Source organism: Corvus kubaryi, unplaced genomic scaffold (genome assembly GCF_017639235.1).
Source record: "Corvus kubaryi isolate FWS band 111438036 unplaced genomic scaffold, C.kubaryi_AGA036_p1.0 37396, whole genome shotgun sequence".
NCBI lineage: Eukaryota > Metazoa > Chordata > Aves > Passeriformes > Corvidae > Corvus > Corvus kubaryi.
In genome coordinates, this window is record NW_024581135.1 from 28,688,545 (window position 1) to 28,708,308 (window position 19,764).

Here is a 19,764-nt window from a genome sequence, read left to right on the forward strand (position 1 = left end):
CGCCGCTCCGCATCGTGGCCGTGACGGGTGCTCTAACGTCTGTTCGTCCCCCGTTAAGCACCTCGCCCGCACCGCCGCCCCCCCCGCCCCGGCACGGCCCGGGCCGGCCGCCACCCGCTCCGCGGCGCCGGGCGGCTGTGGGGGAGGGCATGTAAACAAATGGGGTTTTATAGCTACCTCACTCGAGTGCCGTGTGCATCTCCCTCTCCGCTCGGTACCAAACCGCCGCGGCGCCTCCTCCTCCTCCTCCTGCCGCTCCGCCGGCGCTATTCACAGACCCGGCTACGCCGCGCTCGCCCTGCACACGCGGCCCCGCAGCCCGCGCTGCCCAATGCGCAGCCATTTCCTCCACCGCTACGAAAGTGGCGTAGCGGCCCTGCCTGCCCGCCCCTCGCTGCGGCGGCTCCGCGCACGGCTCGGCCGGGGCCGCGCAGCCCGGACAGCGCCGGAGGGAGCCCCGGGGGAGAGCGGCCGCCGGCCGGGTCCCGGCTGAGGGAGCCCGGGCTGGGCGGCTCGGGGGAGCCGGGCCCGCGGGGCCGGGGCTGAGCTGCCGCCTCTGCAGCCGCCTGGCGAGAGGGTCCGTCAGCAACAACGGGGCATTTCGTACCTTCCTATCGAGGTACGTTTCGAGGCCGGGATGCGCATTAACCCCCGTTTATTTAACTCCAGAAACTCCTGTCAGGCTTGCTCGTGGCACCAAACCCTGTTCCGGCGATAAACGTCTCCCGAGGTGGAGCCCCTCGTCACGACACACTTCATTCCTAGACAACAACTACAGCGCTAAATAAAGCCCCCAAACCAAACCTTGTGTAAATCAAAACCCTCGCTAGCTCAACGCCGAGGATCAGAGGACATTTTGGTTTATAACGTAAGAGCTACAATATAGTGGAGTCTTTCACAACAAATCATATTTTAAAATGGACCAGCATGTTTTGTAATGGTTATTGATAGGAAGCACATTCAAAGGCTGAAGTGCAGTTATAGGAATGCTTCAGATAAGTTTTATACTGTTTCATTTTTCTCTTGGAGAAATTTGCATACAATTTTCATGACATTTTCCTCCAAAAATAGCTGGTGTTTCCATAGCAGGCTTCAATCTAGCAGAAGCCTGCTATGTATCTAGAATGCATCTAGAAGCAAACCGACCTTCCCTTTAGTTGTTAAGGAGGCACACATTTTTCGTTTAGACTCTTACATTACTGAATTGAACGAACCTAATTGTTTCTGGAAATGCTCCTTTGTTAAAACGGATGATTCACACCACTACTACCGTAAGCATGGCCTGGCAGAGCCGCAGTCCTGTCCTGTCCTAGTCCTGTCTGAAGTCCAAGCCATACCCCATGGTTATCCACCCCAAAAGCCTCCCAAAGTTATGTGATTATTTGCTTGGTGACATGTAAAGGATTACTTGTTGCTTTAGCAACCAAACAAAAGTTATCTGTAAGAGTCCAAAAACCACTTTTGGTTTTTTAATTGAAGTCATGGTGCAAAAGAAAACTAGAGCTAACTTTTCTAGATATGATAAATGTTCATGATGATGCAGATACTGTAGCAAACAGACAAAGACATGTAGACCTCTCAAACACTTCACGACTTAAGACCACATCAGCTGTGTGTGTTACACTACACCAATTTTTTGGTATGTGATGCTGAATCTTTCTGAAGTTTTCCAATTATTCTTTTATTTTCCCATTTTCATGTCTCAGTGATAGAATTTCTAATTTCGTATCTCCTCCAACATACTTTTCTCTCTTTAGTATTTATTTTTGTGGAAAAAAAATAACATAATCCCTCCCTCATTTTTTTCCATATGTCTTACCAAATCCATCACTAGAATACAAACCATAGTAGCCCAAAGTCACTAGTTTACATCAAGTTTTAGGGACTGTTATAAAGTGATTATGAGGTCATATACCAAACTGTTGTGCCAGGCCATTTGTACATTGATTTGAATGATTTTTACCTTGAAGTAGGTCCCTTCGATCTCAAAAATTTTGCACAGCAAATAAAATACAGATCTGATTATGGCATTGGTTGTTAGACATCTACCCCAATAGCACTGTTGATCACTAGACATGACTGATTCGTATTGCTGTTTGCTCTAGGAATAGATCCACTGAGTGAAAAAAAAAATTAAAAAATTAAGTTTTCTCTTTTCATCAGAGTTTATTCAGAGGAAATTGTACTCAGTAATAAATAGAACATATGGGGTTTGTTAGCTTTTCTGAGTGAAATTCAAATAGTGTAAAATCTCCTTAAAAAAAAGCAAAAACTCGTAATAAAACGGCATACTGATGCTACACAATGACTTTCCAGAAACTCACCCAGCTAAGGTGTACCGATAAATAGGTCTCTGTTAGTGGGTTCCCCTCCCCTCCAGCTGTTAGCCACTCTAACATGTATCTGTTCACTTTAAATCCGGAAGGGGCCATTAGCAGGCCTGCCAGCACTCTGCTAACATTTCCTGCTAACAAATGAGTCTCATTTGTAGTTTGAGTTAGGCTAGAACTTCCCAGTCTGTCTGCTCCTGGCTTTCTTGCAATAAATTGAAAAGCCTGCTTCTATCTAGAATATTTTCCCTGTAGTTGTACATTGTAGCTTGCATTTAGGCTTCTTCTCAGTAGTTTCAACCATACCTTTTTGTGCAAGAACTGCGTGCACATCAGTATTTGAAGGAGAGAAAATAGGACTTTCTATAACACGAGTTCAGAAACCCAAACCAAAAATTATTAGATCAGGCATTTACCATGAAGAAAAGCTGAGGAATGTGTTTCCCTGTAAAGCCCGTGGAGCAACTTTCTGTGCTGCAGGGAAGCTGGAGCAGCAGAGCAGGGCAGCCAGCACTGCAAGAGTGCTGAGAGCTTGAGAAAATACAAATGTATGCAACAAAGCCAGACTGACTTTTCAAGCTTCAGGAAGAATGATATGTTACCATACTTTTAGAACAGAACTGGTTTGGTTTTTTTCCCTCTCCTCTCACAGGGCGCTTCCTTACTGAGTAACTAACACCGCACAGTACACGCTCGTATGTTGGGCTGCAGGAAGGGAATGTGTATATATGTATCTCAAGTAATACAGAAAGACTTGGGACATCATGCTGCAAAAGCAGATTGTAGCTTCTGGGGACTTGTCACAAGATGGGGTCCTGTCTTGCAGCGCACCTCCTGCTCCAGTTCAATGCTACAGCCCCTTCCCAGTGCCCTGAGACCTTCAGCTCTGAGATGCAGGCCTAGGGAGGAGACAGATGTGGGAGATCTGAGGGAGTTTGACAGATCTCACACACTGATTTCCTGTCTCCCCTTACAACAGCCCAGTTGCAGGTGAGGGGGTAGAAGGTTGACATATATATGTATACAAAAGAAGTAGTTTGTTTAGACAAACTATGGAAAAAAACCCCCAACCAAAACCCAAAGCCACTCAATTTGTAATTCTGCACACAGTTCTCATATCCTGATAGTGCCTCTGAATATAAACAGAAGTAGGAGTCTTGTGAGTATTCGTTGCAGAACTGGAACAATAGTAGTGAAAAATATTTTAACCAGGAGAAATTAATTTAGAAAGCTGGTAGTTGAAGGTGTACACAAATCTTGTTATATAAGTGGGGGGGAAATGTCACTACTTGTTGCCAAAATGAAGTTTTTTACCCCTCTGGCAAATTCAGCTTTTTTTTGGTTGAAGAACCCAACTTAATTTTCTTACTTTTGAAATATTGATGTCTCATGAAAAAGCCAAGGTAATGGCTTGAAACATCAACTTCCTCCTTTTATTTTAAATCATCTCGCCCAAGATTTAATCAGAACTCAAAGCAGTTTGAATGCTAACATAGTTGGCTTTGTGGCACATGTTGCACACATATTTTCTTTTCTTCTCTTTAAAACATTTTTTCTGGTTTCTGTCCCTGCCTTTCATTCGTTCTGGGAGACTGAAACAAAGTCAGAAATGCCATTTCTTATGTGACAATGACCAACAAGTATTACTCAGTTTGCTAGAGAAATTCAGTGGCAGAATTAACCTTGAGGAGAGAATGGCTGACAGGGCACAGCTGTTGTCAATGCAGACTTGCCAAGCAGAAGGATTTTACCCAGTTCCTCAGGAGTGGAAGAGCTTTGCTACAGGAGGCTTGCTCAGAAGTACACTGACAAGAGCTCTGAAGTGAAATATCAGGGAATCATATAGAAATCATAATTTCCTACTCTGTGTCTCAAATATGACCTGTTGACAGTTGTCTCTTCTCTGAATTTACTGATGTATTTTTTGTACAACCATCCCTGGTTAGTTGTGTTGTACAGATTTACTTGTACTTTCACTGCTTGGCAGTTTGAGGTGTGCTCATCCCCAGGCACTGATTGGTGCTGAAGCAGCAGAGACTTTGCTTGTGGCAAGGACAGAAGGGAAGTGTTTAAGCATCAGGGGAAACTTAAACAAGCAGGTGGTGATTCTGTGATTAAAGCTGTGCTTGGAAATAGGCAGTGATGTCCTCTGGGGGATTTCACTGCCTCAGGACTACTTGGTTTGTTTGCCGTGAATTTAAAGCCCAAGTTTATTTAACTCCACGGCCGTGTATAAAGATGGTACTTTTAGTAGAGAGTATATGTGCTTTTTTCACCTTCCTGCCAAACTGGGTGCTCTCCTTTAAGCCTTTGCTTGGCAGGTTGCTTTAATTAGCTCTAATTGGTTTCAACTATGTGAATTCCAATGGTAAATCAAAGTAGATCTGGCTAGTTTTGCATGAACTAGTAAGTATAATTTGAAAGTTACTTTAGTCATAAGATGGGGAAAAAAAGGGAAATACATCTGAGCTTTTTAGTTTTGTTTTTGCAAACCATTCTTACCATTCTTCTCTTACAACATGTAGATACTCCTCTGTTTGGACAGTATCTAAACATGTATGAGCATTTGTATAGGTTTTGAAGCAAACGTGTCAAAGTCAATGAGACTGCATAATTTTAAATACGGTACAAGTGTAAGTACCAACGGGAAGTCAGTTCAAACAGAAATCTAGGAATTTTTTATTTATTTATTTTTAACATGCCAAAACAAGATACAGGTTTTAAAGATCTTAGTTTTAGAAGTTTTTGGATTGGCCTTTGGTGCGGAAGGGCTGGGCTTTTTTGTTTTGTTTTTAAACATGGGCTGACATTTTTAGAAAAAATATAACCCCTTTTTCATTGGCCCTAGGCTTAAGGTTACGTAAACATTAAAGGACATAAGCAGAAGGGTGTGATGCTGCAGCAGCAGCTGAAGTCTTTGGGGCACTCAAAGGTTTGTCTGCAATTTGGGAAAAAGCCAGTATGACCTTTGGCTAGTTTTGCAAAGCTAGCAAATACTGGTATACTTATCCACAGGAAAACTTGCTGGCAAACTTTACTTTGTTAAATGACTCTCCCTTTGTTTTGTTATTATTTGTTTTAAACATAACTATCCAGTCCTGCTCTGTAAAGCAGTCAAAAGCCTTTTCATTGGATCTGAGACAGGCAGGATTTGCTGGTTGCAGGTCTGGGATAAAATTCAGCGTGGAAGATACTAGAAAGTGTGTCACAGCCTTCTTGCTCTCTTGCAGACTCAGGTTTATTTATTTTTCTCCCTTCCTTCCTGCCTGCTGAAAACACCTGTTTGCTTGTGGCATCTTTTCTGTAGGCAGTGGTTGCAGAGATATCATCTTCATACCAAAGGATGTGGTGGGAGGGAAAGGCCAGTCAGCTGCTTCCTGCAGCACATGAGCGGGGCGAGATTGCAGAGCACAAAGAACTTATGGTCATATTCACAGAAGAGCTCTGTGTCAATAAATATGGATATTATCTGCTGGAGCCAGGCAGGGTTCGAAACATTAAACAAAGCTGTACTAGCTGGCTGGGTGGGGTGGAAATTCCTCTAAAGGCTTTCACTTATAAAAGCAAACGACTGATTCTAAAACTGACCCACCTGACCGAAGAGAAAATATTGACTTTCATGTAATCTCTTTATAAACTGAGGAATTTGTTTTACACCCTCTTCTCAAACAGAATGGAAAAAATGTAATGAGACTGTCCCTGACATTATTTGAAGGAATCAATGAGCAGCTTAAAATAAGAAAACAAAGGTCAGCATCTTTTTTTGTCAGTCCCTGTGAAATTGTAACCACTAATTTGGTGAATTGGCATTTTTTATATATGACCTAGACTTAGCTGAGTAATGGAAGCATGGCTCTTCTAAAGCTGGATTTTACTAGGCAGCTGGGGTGAAGTGCCCCATTTCACCTCCGTTACATTTGGGAGTGTAAATGACAAATTTTGAACTCCTGCAATTCCTCCATTATCAGCAGGAAGAATCGGGAGGCCAAGACATCCTTAAGCTGCTGCCTACCTGTTTTGAATACCTTGGGGCCATTGCTCGTCTGTGAAACTTTGGCAGTGGAAAGGGAAGCCAATATGAGCTTGAATGACTGGGCAATGATGTCATACAGCCTCATCCCATCTTCAGCACAGATCCAAAACCTCAGAGACACCTACAGAGAACATGTGTGACAAGAACATGCACTGGTAGGGAAAACAAAGGTATAGTTTGCAGAAATAAAGCAAATTATGAAATGTGTGTTTTGTTTGCTTTTCTTTTAATAAGCTGTACCAGTAACAAAATCTAAAATCAAGAGAAAGGCTCTCAAAATCAAAATTATCACAGGCTGGCCCACAGTTTAGGGAAAGAATTAGCTTAAGGTCAGCTGTGTTTATCCTTCCATGCCTGCCAGTTCATAACTGGGAATTGAAAGGAGCAGTAGGATGCTGGCCTTCAGGGCACCATGGAGACTACATGACCTTTGCTTTGAAATGCTGGTATGCACTTAAAGTTGGATTCTTTTCCCCCATAATTTATGTTTGTCATTTTTACACCTGTATTTCATGATTTCTAGAGAAAATAAATAAGGAAACACCAGGAAGAGCGTGAATGACATTAGGAAACACCCCAATTTCCAAATCTTTAAGTACAACCATTTGACAGTACTATTAGGTGTTGCAGCTTTATTTTCCGTGTTGCTGCCCCAGAATCCTTTGCACAGTTGGATGCTAATTTTTGGTTTTAATGACACAAGGAGGAGTGTGAATTTAAGCATAAAGAGCTATGAAGAAGGGAATAAACTTTAGCTGATACACAAAAATATGAATCATAGAGACACTTAAATATGGTCTAAATGATAAGAAATGTAAAATCCAGAGATGAGTATCCGTGGAATTACAGGGAGAGACAGGCCATGAGGATGTTGCACAGTAGAACTGGGAAGAGAAATGGAGAGGCCTGTTACATAACTATTTCTGATCTGCATGACTTGGAAGCCTCACTTGATACCTCTTTCTGTAAACCCATAGTAACTCCTCTGAGAGCAAGATGCAGCAGCAGCAGGATAGAGTATTACAGTGATGAATACTTCCCATTATTGGTTAGAAAGGAAGAGAAGTTTTGAAGCATTTTCTCAGGCATGGGACTAAGGAGACTGCTCGTGACAGAGGGGATGTGGTCATGTGTCTTTGCTGACACATCAGGTGATGGATTTGCCATGTATTAGAGCATTGAGAGCTCTGAGGGGACTCTAGGGTGGGAATGCCAGTAAGCAAGCAGAGAGAAAATAAAGCATTTCTGCAATGTTTGGGTTGGACTAACTTTGCTGAGATGTTGGACTGACATCCAGTCTGTCCATCCATGGATATGTCATCCAAGAAAATGAACTCACAAGCTCAAGGGAAGAAAATCACTCTGAGACAAGCTCAATGCCAGTTTTGTCAACACTGAAATTGAAAAGAAAAAAAAAAAAAAGTTACATTTGAAAATGCTTGATTTCACTCACACTTTTAGTGTCTTTCCACTCCTCTCAGATAACCTTGCCTTGTATTTCTCTCTTCATAAATATAAATAAAAAATCATTCCCATATACACAAAGGGGAAACTCTTAATGATCTTTTGTAATACCTCTAATGAAATTATTGTGCACTTCTCCAAGAAAAACACGAGTTCATGCCTTTTCTTGGTTAAGCAGAGCATCCCAAGAATACTTAAAATAAAATGTTAAACAGCAAATGCAGTTTGTTCTTTATGACAGATTACATTGTTGAATGTATACCAAAATGCACCACAAGCATGCAGTGACGTAATTCAACACTATAAACTAATTAAAAAAACCCCAAATACTACTGCCTTTTGGACAGATAGGGGCAAAATTAAAGGACTTGTGAGTGAACTGATACTTATTTTTTCATTTAATCATGGTGCCAATCTCTGAACAACTATGTCTGCTCATGGAACTCCTTCCAACAGGTGGTTTTCTTTAAATGTATGAAGAGTGTATCTGTATGATTTCTGAAGAGTTTTTCTCTCCTGCTGAGGTTTCTTAGTTATTTCTCAGAAGAAAAAAAAAAAATTACCAATGAAGGTGCTTCACCCTGTTCATCCATTAAGGTGAGTGGGTGGTGGCTCTCACTGAAAGCAGTCTCACAGTAGCTTTCGGCTGTCAGGCCACTTATGTAGTTACCTACACCCAGTACCTTAAACAGTTCATGGAGTCATAACCTTACTCTGAGCAGTATTTACTTCAGAGAATCACCTTTCTTTATTTTTTGCAGGCAGTTTAGTATAAATCCTCGTAGCTGGGTAAACATAATTTCATTTACATTTTCAAATTAGTTTTCTATTAATTGTTAGATATATGAGAGAAATCCACTGGATTAATTGCAAGTGCAATCTGAAGTTTGAAAGCCTATAATCTGTCAGATTTCCAGTTTACTAAAATTCTGAGAATAAGTCTCCAAAGCACAACATAATATCCTTTGGCAAATCAATACACACAATGGAAAGGAGGAAATGGTACACTGGAGCTTCAAGACATTGCTTCTTGAAGATAAACAGAAGCTAAAACTAAAGTCAATACTTACTAATGATTTGCAAGGAAGCTTGAAATGAGAATATTTTAGTTAAGCCAGGTACTTGAAAAGAGACTGCTTGGGGCTTTCCAGCTCACATATACCTGGGTTGGGCTGGCTTGTTGCCAGATTCTAGGAAATTCTCAACCCAAAACCAGCTCACAGAGCTTAACTTAAGTTTATCTCAGATAACAGGAAAGTACTTAGTTTGGACAGTGTGATTCTGGGTTGACATTATTTATGTTACAGGATGTGTCAAATTCATAGCGTAAAAATGACAAGAATTTGTTCCTGTTTTTCCAAGGGGCTTTGGTTTTAAGGTAATGTACTCTTCTTTCCCTCAGGGAAGTATACAAATTTTGGCCCCATTATCTCAGAAGATATTAACAGTATCACAGCTATTACTAATTAGACAAAAAATAGAGTGGCTATGCAGCTTCTAAAAACAGAGAATCAGAAAATGGACTGCCAGCGCCTGAAAGTCCTGCAGGCACCCCATTCTTGAGAGCAGCATGCACACATTACAGAGCAGATCAGGCCACTTACACGATGCTGAGCGTCAGCTCCATCATTCAGGACAGCAGTGTCTGATTCTTGTCATTTCTCTCTTTCTCCTCTTCCTCATTTACAGTAGTGAGAAACTGCATGGCCTTTAGTCATTTCCCTAAACAGGAAGAGTTGCTATCTATGCAGTTTCTTTTTTGAACTACTGTAATTTTAAGGAGCTGTTTGAAGAGGGTTTTGTTATTTATTATTGTATTGAAATTGAACCTTGAGCTAGTAAAACAAATATTATGGTTGTGCTCTAGTTATAAAACCAGAGCTGCTGTTTTCACAAGAGGACACTTCAAATTGCTGCACAAAACCTTTGACTGTTGAGCACTGAGAGGTTTGCAGTGTACAAGCCTCAGTTACTGTGAACAGCCAAGGAGCAATAGACAATTTTTCAGAGGTTATTGCTGATAGTTTAATTGTAATCTAAAATATAGAAAAAAGTGGTTTTTTTAGGGGAGGGTGGGGTGGATCAATATAACTGCAACGCTTTCCATTTTTTAATACCACTTGTTTTGTAGTGCAAAACAGTACAGAAACTGCATTAATTTCAGAAATCAGTGATCTCCTGAGGGCAGAGTCAGTCTTCATTCTAATATAACTTGATCAGCAATCCCTGAGAAAGCTGAGTGAGGAGGAAAGAACAGGACTTCAAGAATTTGGCAGAGACAGATGGAATTGCCCAAACACCTCTGTCTAGTCATTGCTCTGTAACAGTTGTGTCTTCACAGAAAGCTTTTCAGAGATTATAGAATCATAGAATCGTCAAGGTTGGAGGAGGCCTTTGAGATCATCCAGTCCAACAATCAACCTTGTACTACCACTAACTATGAGATGATTCAGTCTTTATAAGGCAGTTCATATTTTCAAGAATCTGCAAGAGGAACTGACCTTTTTCCTAACATGACTTAAATGTAGGATCTCACCTGAGTAGAGGTCCCAAAGAGACATTCTGGTTTCCAGTTGTAGAAAACCGGGACAGCAGGTCTGTTTGTTCTGGGGACAGTATTTCCATGTCCTTTTCTGACAGTGTATTCTTCAAAAGAACATAACCTACAGGTCAGTCAGTCTCACCTGAATGCCTGGCAAGATTGTGGAGCAGATTTTCCTGGAAACTATGCAAAGGCATACGGAAAATAAGGAGGAGAGTGATGACAGCCTGAGGGCATGGCCTCACTAAGAGCAAGTCATGCCTGACAAGTGGGGTGGCCTGCTACAATGGGGTTACAGTTGTTGATGCATAAGAGAAGAGCAGCTGACATCATCTGCCTGGAGCTGTGCAAAGCACTTGACACTACCCCTCACGACATCCTTGTCTCTAAAGTGGGAAGACATAGATTTGGCAGATGGATCTTGGTGGATAATGGATTGGTTAGATGATCACACTCAGTCAACAGCTCAATGTCCAGGTGAGACCAGTGATGAGTGATGTTCCTCAGGGGTTGATGTTGGGATTGGCACTTTTTAACATCGGTGACATGGACAGTGGGATTGAGTGCACTGTCAGCAAATTTGCCGACGACACCGAGCTGTGTGGTGCGCTTGACACATTGGAGGGAAGGGATGCCATCCAGAGGGACCTGGACAGGCTGGAGAGCTTGGCCCATGTGAAGTTCATGAGGCTCAGCAAGGCCAAGTGCAAGGTTGTTGGAAGGTTTTTTTGAAGGACAGGAAACCCAGTACCTAAACCAGTGCAGATGGTTCCTCTGTGGCAGCGCTTGCCAAGGTGCAATTGTAACTGAATAGTGATTGGTACAGAGGAATGAATGAGAAAAATCTGTTGCTGATAAGGGCTCAAATACAAGACTTCAGGTAAATATTTCTCCTCACTGCCTAGTCAGTCTTCTCACTGCAGGCCCTTGAGGTCTCTCACCACTGACTGCTGTCACATAGGGTCTGTCTCAGCCAGCCGAGCCCTGGTGACACAGAGGACATACTATATATTTTTGGTCCTGAGATACTGGTGAGGGATAATTTTCCAAGAATTTTTATCCTTCAATAACCATGCAGCAAGCAACAGCTTGAGAACACTTTCCCATTTGACATTTGCATAGTGAACCTCCCCTGGAGCAGACTTTCACAGCACCAGTGAAGTTAATGCCTTAATAAAGACAACTTCTCCTCAATGGATTTTGTTTGCTTTATCCTGACCTTATTTTCAGGGGATCAAAATTTAGCAATAATATTTTTATGGTCTTGAACTCTCTTCTGTTTTCGGAAAAATCATGTTCTTAAGTTCAGAAAGGAGGCAGAAATTTTTTTACCTTTAGTTTCACTTTATCACATTCTAGGAGGAGCAAAACCACACACCAGAAGCCTCCCACAAAAAAAAAAGCTGACAGATGAAGTTTTTTTAGAGAACTTATTTCCATACCGATTTTTAAAAGAAAGTACATAAAAAGTGATGTACAGCATTTTGATACCTATAGCTGTACTACTTTGTTGAGAGGTTCGAAGCTAGGATTTAGTACAGTTTAGTCTTAAGTACTGCAAAGCATCCACAAACTACAGGGAAGGAATGATTACTGAAACACCTAAAAAGCAAGCAAGCCATACGTGAGTGACACAGTTTTCATCTTTACCCATACACTCCAAACTTGGACATTATCTTTGGCAGAAAGACAAAGCTGTTCGGAAAAATTGACTCTGGTGTTCAGTAGGGAACAGGGAGTCCTGTGGAGACAATGGGATGTAAGACTTTCCTCCCTCCGCCCCCCATTGTGCTCATGGCTGGTGAAGTTCCAAGAGAACGTGGAAAAAAGATTTCTAAAGGTTTCTATTACCCTGAAACAATCATTTTCAGTAGTCACCTAATGAACCCAAAGGAAGTCCACTGGGTTTAATTTTTTCCCTGAAAACGATGATAAAACAAGTTTATAAAGGAGCATGGTACTTACCCTTTATCAGGCTCTAATTCAAGCGTTTAAAGCATTTTGCTGGCTTTACGCAGGCAAGTATTTACCTCACTCAGTTGCTTAGTAGCCCCTTTCAAATCAATAGGAATGTAAATGTGCCACTAGTGAGGCACATGCTTTAGTCTTGCTGAATCATGTCCTTTGCATGTCACACTTATTACTGAAAAATGTGGTTGTGACACCAAATTGGTTATGGAATGTAGAACATGACATCAAGCGCGTGTGTGTGTGAGTGCTGGGGTAGGGGAAGGGTGATGGTGAATGTTTTCAGCTCTGAGACTACCAAGCAGGTAGATATTTAGCAAATTCTGCCATTTCCAGAAAAATCCTAGATGCTAGAATCCAGGCATTTTGAAAGCTATGTCATTTCTGTAGGTACACTGAATACACATGAAAAAGAACCAACAAAACAACCAAAGCAACACTTGATTTCTGCCAGGTATGTGAGACCATAACAACCACCATAACAACATAACAAATCTGCTTTTTTAAAGAAATGCTTCATACACACTGAATTCAGTATGGACCAAGATGACGGTGATTACTTCTCTATTTGATAGCAACATTTGGGACCCTCTAGTATGCAGAGAAATATTATCCCAAATATTACATGGCTGAATGAGAAATGGAGTATACCAAGAAGCTGATACAAAATCTGCAAAAATCAATATGCTCACTTCAGTCAGCTCTGAAATAAACTTCAACATTAGTTTTGTTTCTCAATGTTCAATTTCAAGAGAGATTTTTTGGATGAAAATGTCAGAGAAAAATAGAAAAGATAAGCCTAACATCTACAATGAAGCAGTGATGCTTAGCTATCGTTAAGAGTCATGGCTTCCTTTCTTTCACATAGAAATCTTTGCACAGGAAGAAAGCTTCCCTTCCTTCTCACTCCTTCATGAAAATTGTTTCAGATTTTGGTTTCTTTAAGCCATCACAGAAGATTTTTGGTTTTGCTGTAAGCAGCAAGGTGTTTGTGTTGATTGCTTCCAACTGCCAGAAGCAGTTGCAGAAAAGTGTGCAGCATAGCTATTCCAGAAATTATGTACAGAAGAAATGCCTTGCTGCATTGCCTCTTTGCTTTACTTTCTTTTACTCATGTTCACATGATACAATCATACATATATCATATGTTCACATATCTCTCTCTATATCTATCTATCTATCTAGTCTATATCTATTTTCATAGATATGCCCAAATCTAAAAACATTTAATGCAGAGATGGAATCAGGGTAAGTGGTCTTGCAGAATAATGAAGCAAGCATCTTGCAATTAATAAAATAAAATATTTATGGAGGTCAGAGGTGGAGGTTTACTAGATTAGGGCAGCACAGTGGGAATAGAAAACTAGCTGTGCCCTGAGGATGGTTTTGTAGCTGAAGCCAGGAAAGATATGTTCAGAGTGCAGTTAGCTCAGCCAAACCTGTTTAGGTACACAGCACTCAGCCTGTTCATAGACTCTGTCTCCAATGATTGACACTTCTCTTATGATCAGGTTGTTTTATATTAGAAGGTTGGGGGTTTACCAGATGATTATAATGATCAATAAGTTAAAAATAAGTGACAGCCTCATGATTTACCTGGTATAAATCTGAAAAATACATGCATTGTGCTTTGTATTGTCAAGCATAAATTATTGTGTTCTTTCCAGAGTGTGATATCTGTTGTGGGAGTAACTGGTTTGTTTTAGGATTCCTCATGTTAGATAAAATTAATGATGATATTTTCTTCTATTTCCTTATTCAGGACATTTATTCATACAATCAACTCTAAGAGTTTTCCAGGTGAATTTTTGGACACAGAGTGAAATACAGGAACAATAAAGACCCTTTTAGGCAGTAAAGCTGCATTTTTAATCCCAGCAGTGATCTGTCATTCTCTGTTAAAGAGAAGATGCTGGATGTATTTTTAGACCAGCTTAATTCCACTATCTGCATGAGGTTTCTCCTTGCAGTAACAGGAGCAGTGCTTCACTGTGGAGAGCTGACACCTCATCTGTACAGAGGCAAGGTGCTTTCTTCTTTTCTAAGAGAGAGGATGGTTTAAGGTTAAGCCAATAATTATGCCGAAGCTATATGGATTGAGTAGTATTAGGGCTACAGTAAGAGGGAATGGACTTACAACAGCATTGCAGGGAATACCTGCAAAGTCCTTCATCTGAGGAGTCAGCCAGAGATTTGCTTCTCTTGAGCTATAGTTTTTCTTCTGTTATCCCTTCTGGCTACTGAAGACTTTTATTCAGGTGCAGATTTATTGGAGGTGAAGCGTGAAAGTGGGCTAATTTGACTCTCCCCTTAGTCCTGCCTCTTGCTGTTTTCCTCAGAGGCAGCAACCAGTGATAAGAAATCGGAGAAGGGTATGGGAATGCATACCTATAGAGGTAACAGTGAACAAATTGTTGAGGAGGTGGTAAGCATCCTTTATCCAGTTGGAATTATAGTAATGATTTTTCTTGGCCAAGACAAGAGAGATACAGTCATAAAAAGCCCTGAGTTTTGAAATTCTGCTAATCTAATTGCTCTTTTGAGACCCATTTGTTTATATTGATGGGTACACATTTAAAAGTCAGAATAAAAGAAAGGCACAAAGTGAACAACTAATGTTCCTGAGCAGATGCACTGCCTTGCCCTTAATTGTCTCCTGAGAGGATTGAAGGGATAACTCTACCAGCTACTCCACATCTGAACTAGAATTGGGTTCTGATTAATTGGAGATACTGCTCTAGAGAAAGGCTTGGTGGGAATGGGAGGTGTGAGTGGGTGTGTGTTAACTACAAACCTGAATTTCAGGATGCAGTTCAAATATATCTGAAGACTGGACAGCAGGAGTCCTCAAACTGAAAAATACAATTAAGATGTACAGCACAGGTCTGCTTCACAGCGGGTTTTAAAATGTAGTTCGAGATCATCTCAGGGTAATTAACATCAAAGGGTCAGAATCAGTTTCAGGCAAAATTAAAGAGGTGGAAAACACTCATAATTATATGTTCAGTGCTTTAATAGAAGAAAATAAAAGGTTTGACCTGAAATGAGAAATGGAAACTAATCTGCAGTATACAAGTGTCACTTGAGTCTGGTGCCTAAAGGAATTGGCAGTGTCAAAAAGCTTTCTGCTCCCACCTTCCCCTTTGCAAGGTGGATGGTCGATGTGTTGAAGTAGTATTTTAGGGAAAATTCAAAAGGCATTGCTGGCCTGGAAGAATGCCTGAAAGGAAGTGTTTGAGAACATTAAAGTATCTCGTCTGACATACTTAACCAATTTTTGAAGGGACACGGGTTATGAGAAATCCTTTTTATCTTCAGTTCCAGCAATTTCCAGACTGTGTAATACTGTCCCTGAAGCTCTTGCAAAGCAGTTCTAACTATTTGTCATTCATAAGCCCTTCTTCCCAACATTCAGGCTCTGAGTAGATTAAGATTCCAGATCTAGATTTCTCTTACTGTTACATCTCTGGGAAAAAGTCTAAGAAGTTGCTTTAGCAGTAGGGAATTACCTCAGCAATGGCAAACTCTCTAAGAGTCTTAAAATTCAAGTGAGACATACATGGGGATCCCCTGGAATATCTACTGCTGTGAGATGATCTGGCCAATGATACTTTTATGCTTTCCAGGAATCTTCAGGTCCTAGATAGAACCTTTTTTGAGGGAATGAATGCTTTGGCATATTGGTCCCATTCTCAGTGAAAGCCTTCAGAGCTCCTTCTCATGTGCAGTTATTGCAGACACATGAAATTGCATGAGGGTTTTCATGCATGATTGGCTTTTACCTGGAAATCTGCGATATCCTACTGCAGCTTACATGCAGGAAGTTGATGTTCCCTATATGTGTCACATTTATTGTGTGACATAGCAAGGGATGTCCTTGCAAAGTCATAGCTTTGAGAAGACAGGCCCTTCAACCTGCATAAAACCTCAGAGATGTTGTCTTTTCACCCTAATCAGAATGGAAAACAGAATGGAAAACAGAATGGAAAACAGAATGGAAAACAAGAACATAAAGGAAAAATATTCTTCTAGTGCTCTCTTTCAATGGTGTCTAAAGGATCATGTTCTGAACATTAACTTGACGTTTCAATTTAACATTAACTGTGTTATAAATGATGACATGAAAAAAAGAATGGCACTTGGAATGACAACTGGAATGTCATTCCAGGTGCTACTCAAACCCTGTGCAGAGGGACTAAAAGTGACTTAAAACCAGTGATAAGAAATGCAAAACTTAGAAGCCATTTAATAGATCTGGTATTCAAAAAAATTACTGTCTTTGATTTTTTATAGTTTTCCTGTATGGACCTAAAAGCCCACTTAGTGTTTCAGTTAGACACAATTAATTAGCAGTATAATTTCTACTGGTCTGAAGAACAAGACATGTAAATGGATTCAAATAATTAAACTATGCTAGCAAGAATTAAGACAAACATGGCAATGGCTAAGCTTGGAGCTTGAAATTGAAGCACAAGAAAATCCCAGTAAGTTATGCACCAGGAGAGATGCACAGCTGGAAACACAATATAGAATTTTTGACAGTCACTTTCACCCCGGCTCTTTGCCAGTAAATCATAATTTCCTTTAGAAGGAAGGAGTACAACTCATGCCTTTACTTTGAAAGAATTTAATGGCCAGTACTTCTTTAACACCTGGAATGAGATGTTAGCGTTGGAATGGGAGCTTAATAGAATTAGTTAGAGAGCATTATGAGAATATACCAAATGATGTGAGTGAAGATAATAAACAGAAATACTAAAAAAACCCAAACCAACCAACCTGACACGCCTCCCCCCTCCGACACCACATCCCCACAGCTCCCCCAAATATATCTTTTGGACCAGGTAAGAAATCATAAGGGCAATGGATGTAAGAACAAATTTGATAGAGTGAAAGGTTAAGCAGTATTTGAAACCTTAAGAAGAAATCTGAACAGGCAAGACACTCCTTAAAATTTATCAGGATCATTTGTAATATTCATTTAATCCCAAATAAGTTCAGAATTCCTCCTGCCTCCCACTGAGCACTGCTGTATGCTTTCAAAGCATTCATTTCCTTTAGGCCTATCCAGGAGCAACCATCACCTGCCTAGACAGTAATTAGATTATGCTAATGGTGCTCCAGAAGCCTAACTAAAGTTTTAACCTGCTGTAAAACACCCTTTCTTTTCAAGCAATTCAAGACCCAGTCTGATGCTTTTTTCACACAGCTTGTCGCGCAACCTGATACTTCATATCCATATGCAATCTGCCAGTCCGATTTAATTGCATAACTCAGTTTACCTGCAGTTTATCCAAGATCAGACCCTACATGAAATCAAACACTGCAGCATTTTGTAGAAGTGCATTTGTGAAGACTATCACTTCTGCTCCCTGAACCCTTTCCCTCCAAAATTTGTTTTTGGGGAACACTGATCTTGCCATCCCTAGATTTGGTATCCAACTTGAGGTGGCAGCCCTAACACTTGCATGATTTTAGCTACAGATGATCCATCACTGGCAAATAAAATTTTTAATTATATGACACATTTCTTAATCTAACACCAAAAAAAAAAAAAAAAAAAAAAAAAAAAAAGGAAAAAAAGAAAACTAAGAATCTCTTTTATGTACACTTAAAAACATTCCTTGCCTGATCAGAATGTAAGAAATTTATGATAAGCTTTTTTAATGCAGGTGTTTGGTGAATCTATTTGGATGACTTTGTAACCTTCTGCTCTACCACTTTCACATTACTGTTAATCTGTGTAATGTCTAAACCAACCCTAAAGAATAGTTCAAGAGGAAGTGATGTACCTTAGTTGTTTCTTTTGGAGCTGCTTCTGAGCACATGCCATTAACACTCTATACATGAATGGGAAAGTAATCATGGTATGTCATTAAAGGCTGGTGATGAACACACTGACAGCATATTTCTCTCATTCATTACTGCTCACACACAATATACCTGATCCAGCTATATTCTTCTCTAATTCCATACATGCCTACTCTTTTTTTTTTTTCCAGTCGTCCAGCAGGTCTTTACTTGTCGAGCTCCCTGTTTACAAAGTAAATGGCACATACTGGTAGCCAGCCAGTGCTGTTCATCCAGCTGCTGAGTGCATTTAGTGTGCAACAGGCTTTCACTCCACCTCAGAAAGCTCTGCTTAGAGCTTCAGCACCCAACCCTCCCAAATGAAGATGTTGCAATACTTACAGCACTTTTGAATTAATACAAGAGATGGTCTCATATATCATTATTGCATCTGATAGCATGCTTTCCACTCATGAACCAATTTCCTGGAAGAGTATTTTATGCCCACAACAGATTTTAATTTAAAAGTATGAGACTGTGTTTCCATGTGTATTGCTTCTCTTTACAAACTGAAGGATTACTTTTCTCTTCTCTCCCTGATTTTTCACAATCTGTGGGACAGGACAAGCCAATTGATTTCTTATAACTCCTCATTTAATAAAGTAAGCAATTTTTTTGATCCTTGGGTTTACACCTACATCCTTAGAGTTAAGGATTTTGAAGCAAACTCAAGTACTTTTTCTGCATCTGCAGCTTTCTTCAGAATTCTGTAGAACTTTATGTTTCACCATTTCATTGTCTGGTAACATACTGTCTGCTCAGCAAGGTTAACAGAAATAAATGAAATATCAAACTATACTTACTGCCTGTCCTGGAGATGGCTGGACTCTGTCTTCACAGGGAGGGAAAAGAGACTACAGAGATTTTACTCTAATAAATGTAAAGCATTCCCTGAGCCTCTACATCCACAGCAATGCCACAGAAGACTACTGGGACAACACTTTATAGAGAAGGAGGTCTAAAACACGTGGAGGATGTTTACATGACACTGCTACCAGGAACTGACCATGAAACAGGGCACTTTGGGGAAAAAGCTTGTCGTGAAAACTGCGTAAAACCCCTGCCTCTGACTGCCAGTAGTGGCTTAGTGGATTCCCCTGAGATGATTTACAAACAAAGGGCACCAAAGTGTGCAAAGGACATGGTTATGTAATTGTGAGGCAATTTCTACAAAAATATGATTATAGTAGTAGTAGTAAATTATTTCCTTTTTTTTTTCTTGCATCAGACAATAGAACACCGACTATCAAAGAATTAAGAGAGTTAACTTCTTTCCTGTTGCTTTTACGTCAGTTTTGACAGGAACTAATTACAGGTGGTTTGCTTAGATGTGATACTAATATTCTTTGTGTATCTGCTGGAGAAACTGCACATGTAACTAAATAGAGTTAATATGATAAATGTACTAGAATTAGTATGATAAACATATCTGAGATACTAAATATCCATCAAATATCTGTCTGTCTAAATAAGTTGCTTCAACACTGCAAGCCAAGTTTAGACACATGCATTTTGCTGTGTTAAATATGCACATTATTCAAACCAGGGCAACTGATCTGCAGATTAGAATTATTTGT

At 40.3% G+C, this 19,764-nt stretch overlaps 1 protein-coding gene and 1 long non-coding RNA gene across 11 annotated transcripts in view; one reads left to right on the top strand and one right to left on the bottom strand.

Annotated features, from left to right (window-relative positions):
• SLC39A10 (solute carrier family 39 member 10) overlaps positions 1-19,764 on the bottom strand; it is a 75,412-nt gene that overhangs the window by 35,131 nt on the left and 20,517 nt on the right. For 2 of the 4 annotated variants that reach the window (XM_042041161.1, XM_042041154.1), the window contains exon 1: positions 178-259. The exons of 1 other annotated variant lie outside the window; for it this stretch is intronic. The gene's annotated coding sequence lies outside the window, so the exon portion shown is untranslated. Of the gene's footprint in view, positions 1-177; positions 261-19,764 lie in introns of those variants that run through there. One more of the 4 variants, XM_042041162.1, reaches the window with a different exon arrangement.
• The window catches only part of LOC121670643, a 51,469-nt gene continuing 32,110 nt past the window's right edge, over positions 406-19,764 (top strand). For all 7 annotated transcript variants that reach the window (XR_006018175.1, XR_006018179.1, XR_006018180.1 and 4 more), the window contains exon 1: positions 406-619. This is a non-coding gene — a long non-coding RNA (uncharacterized LOC121670643). The remainder of the gene's footprint in view (positions 620-19,764) is intronic.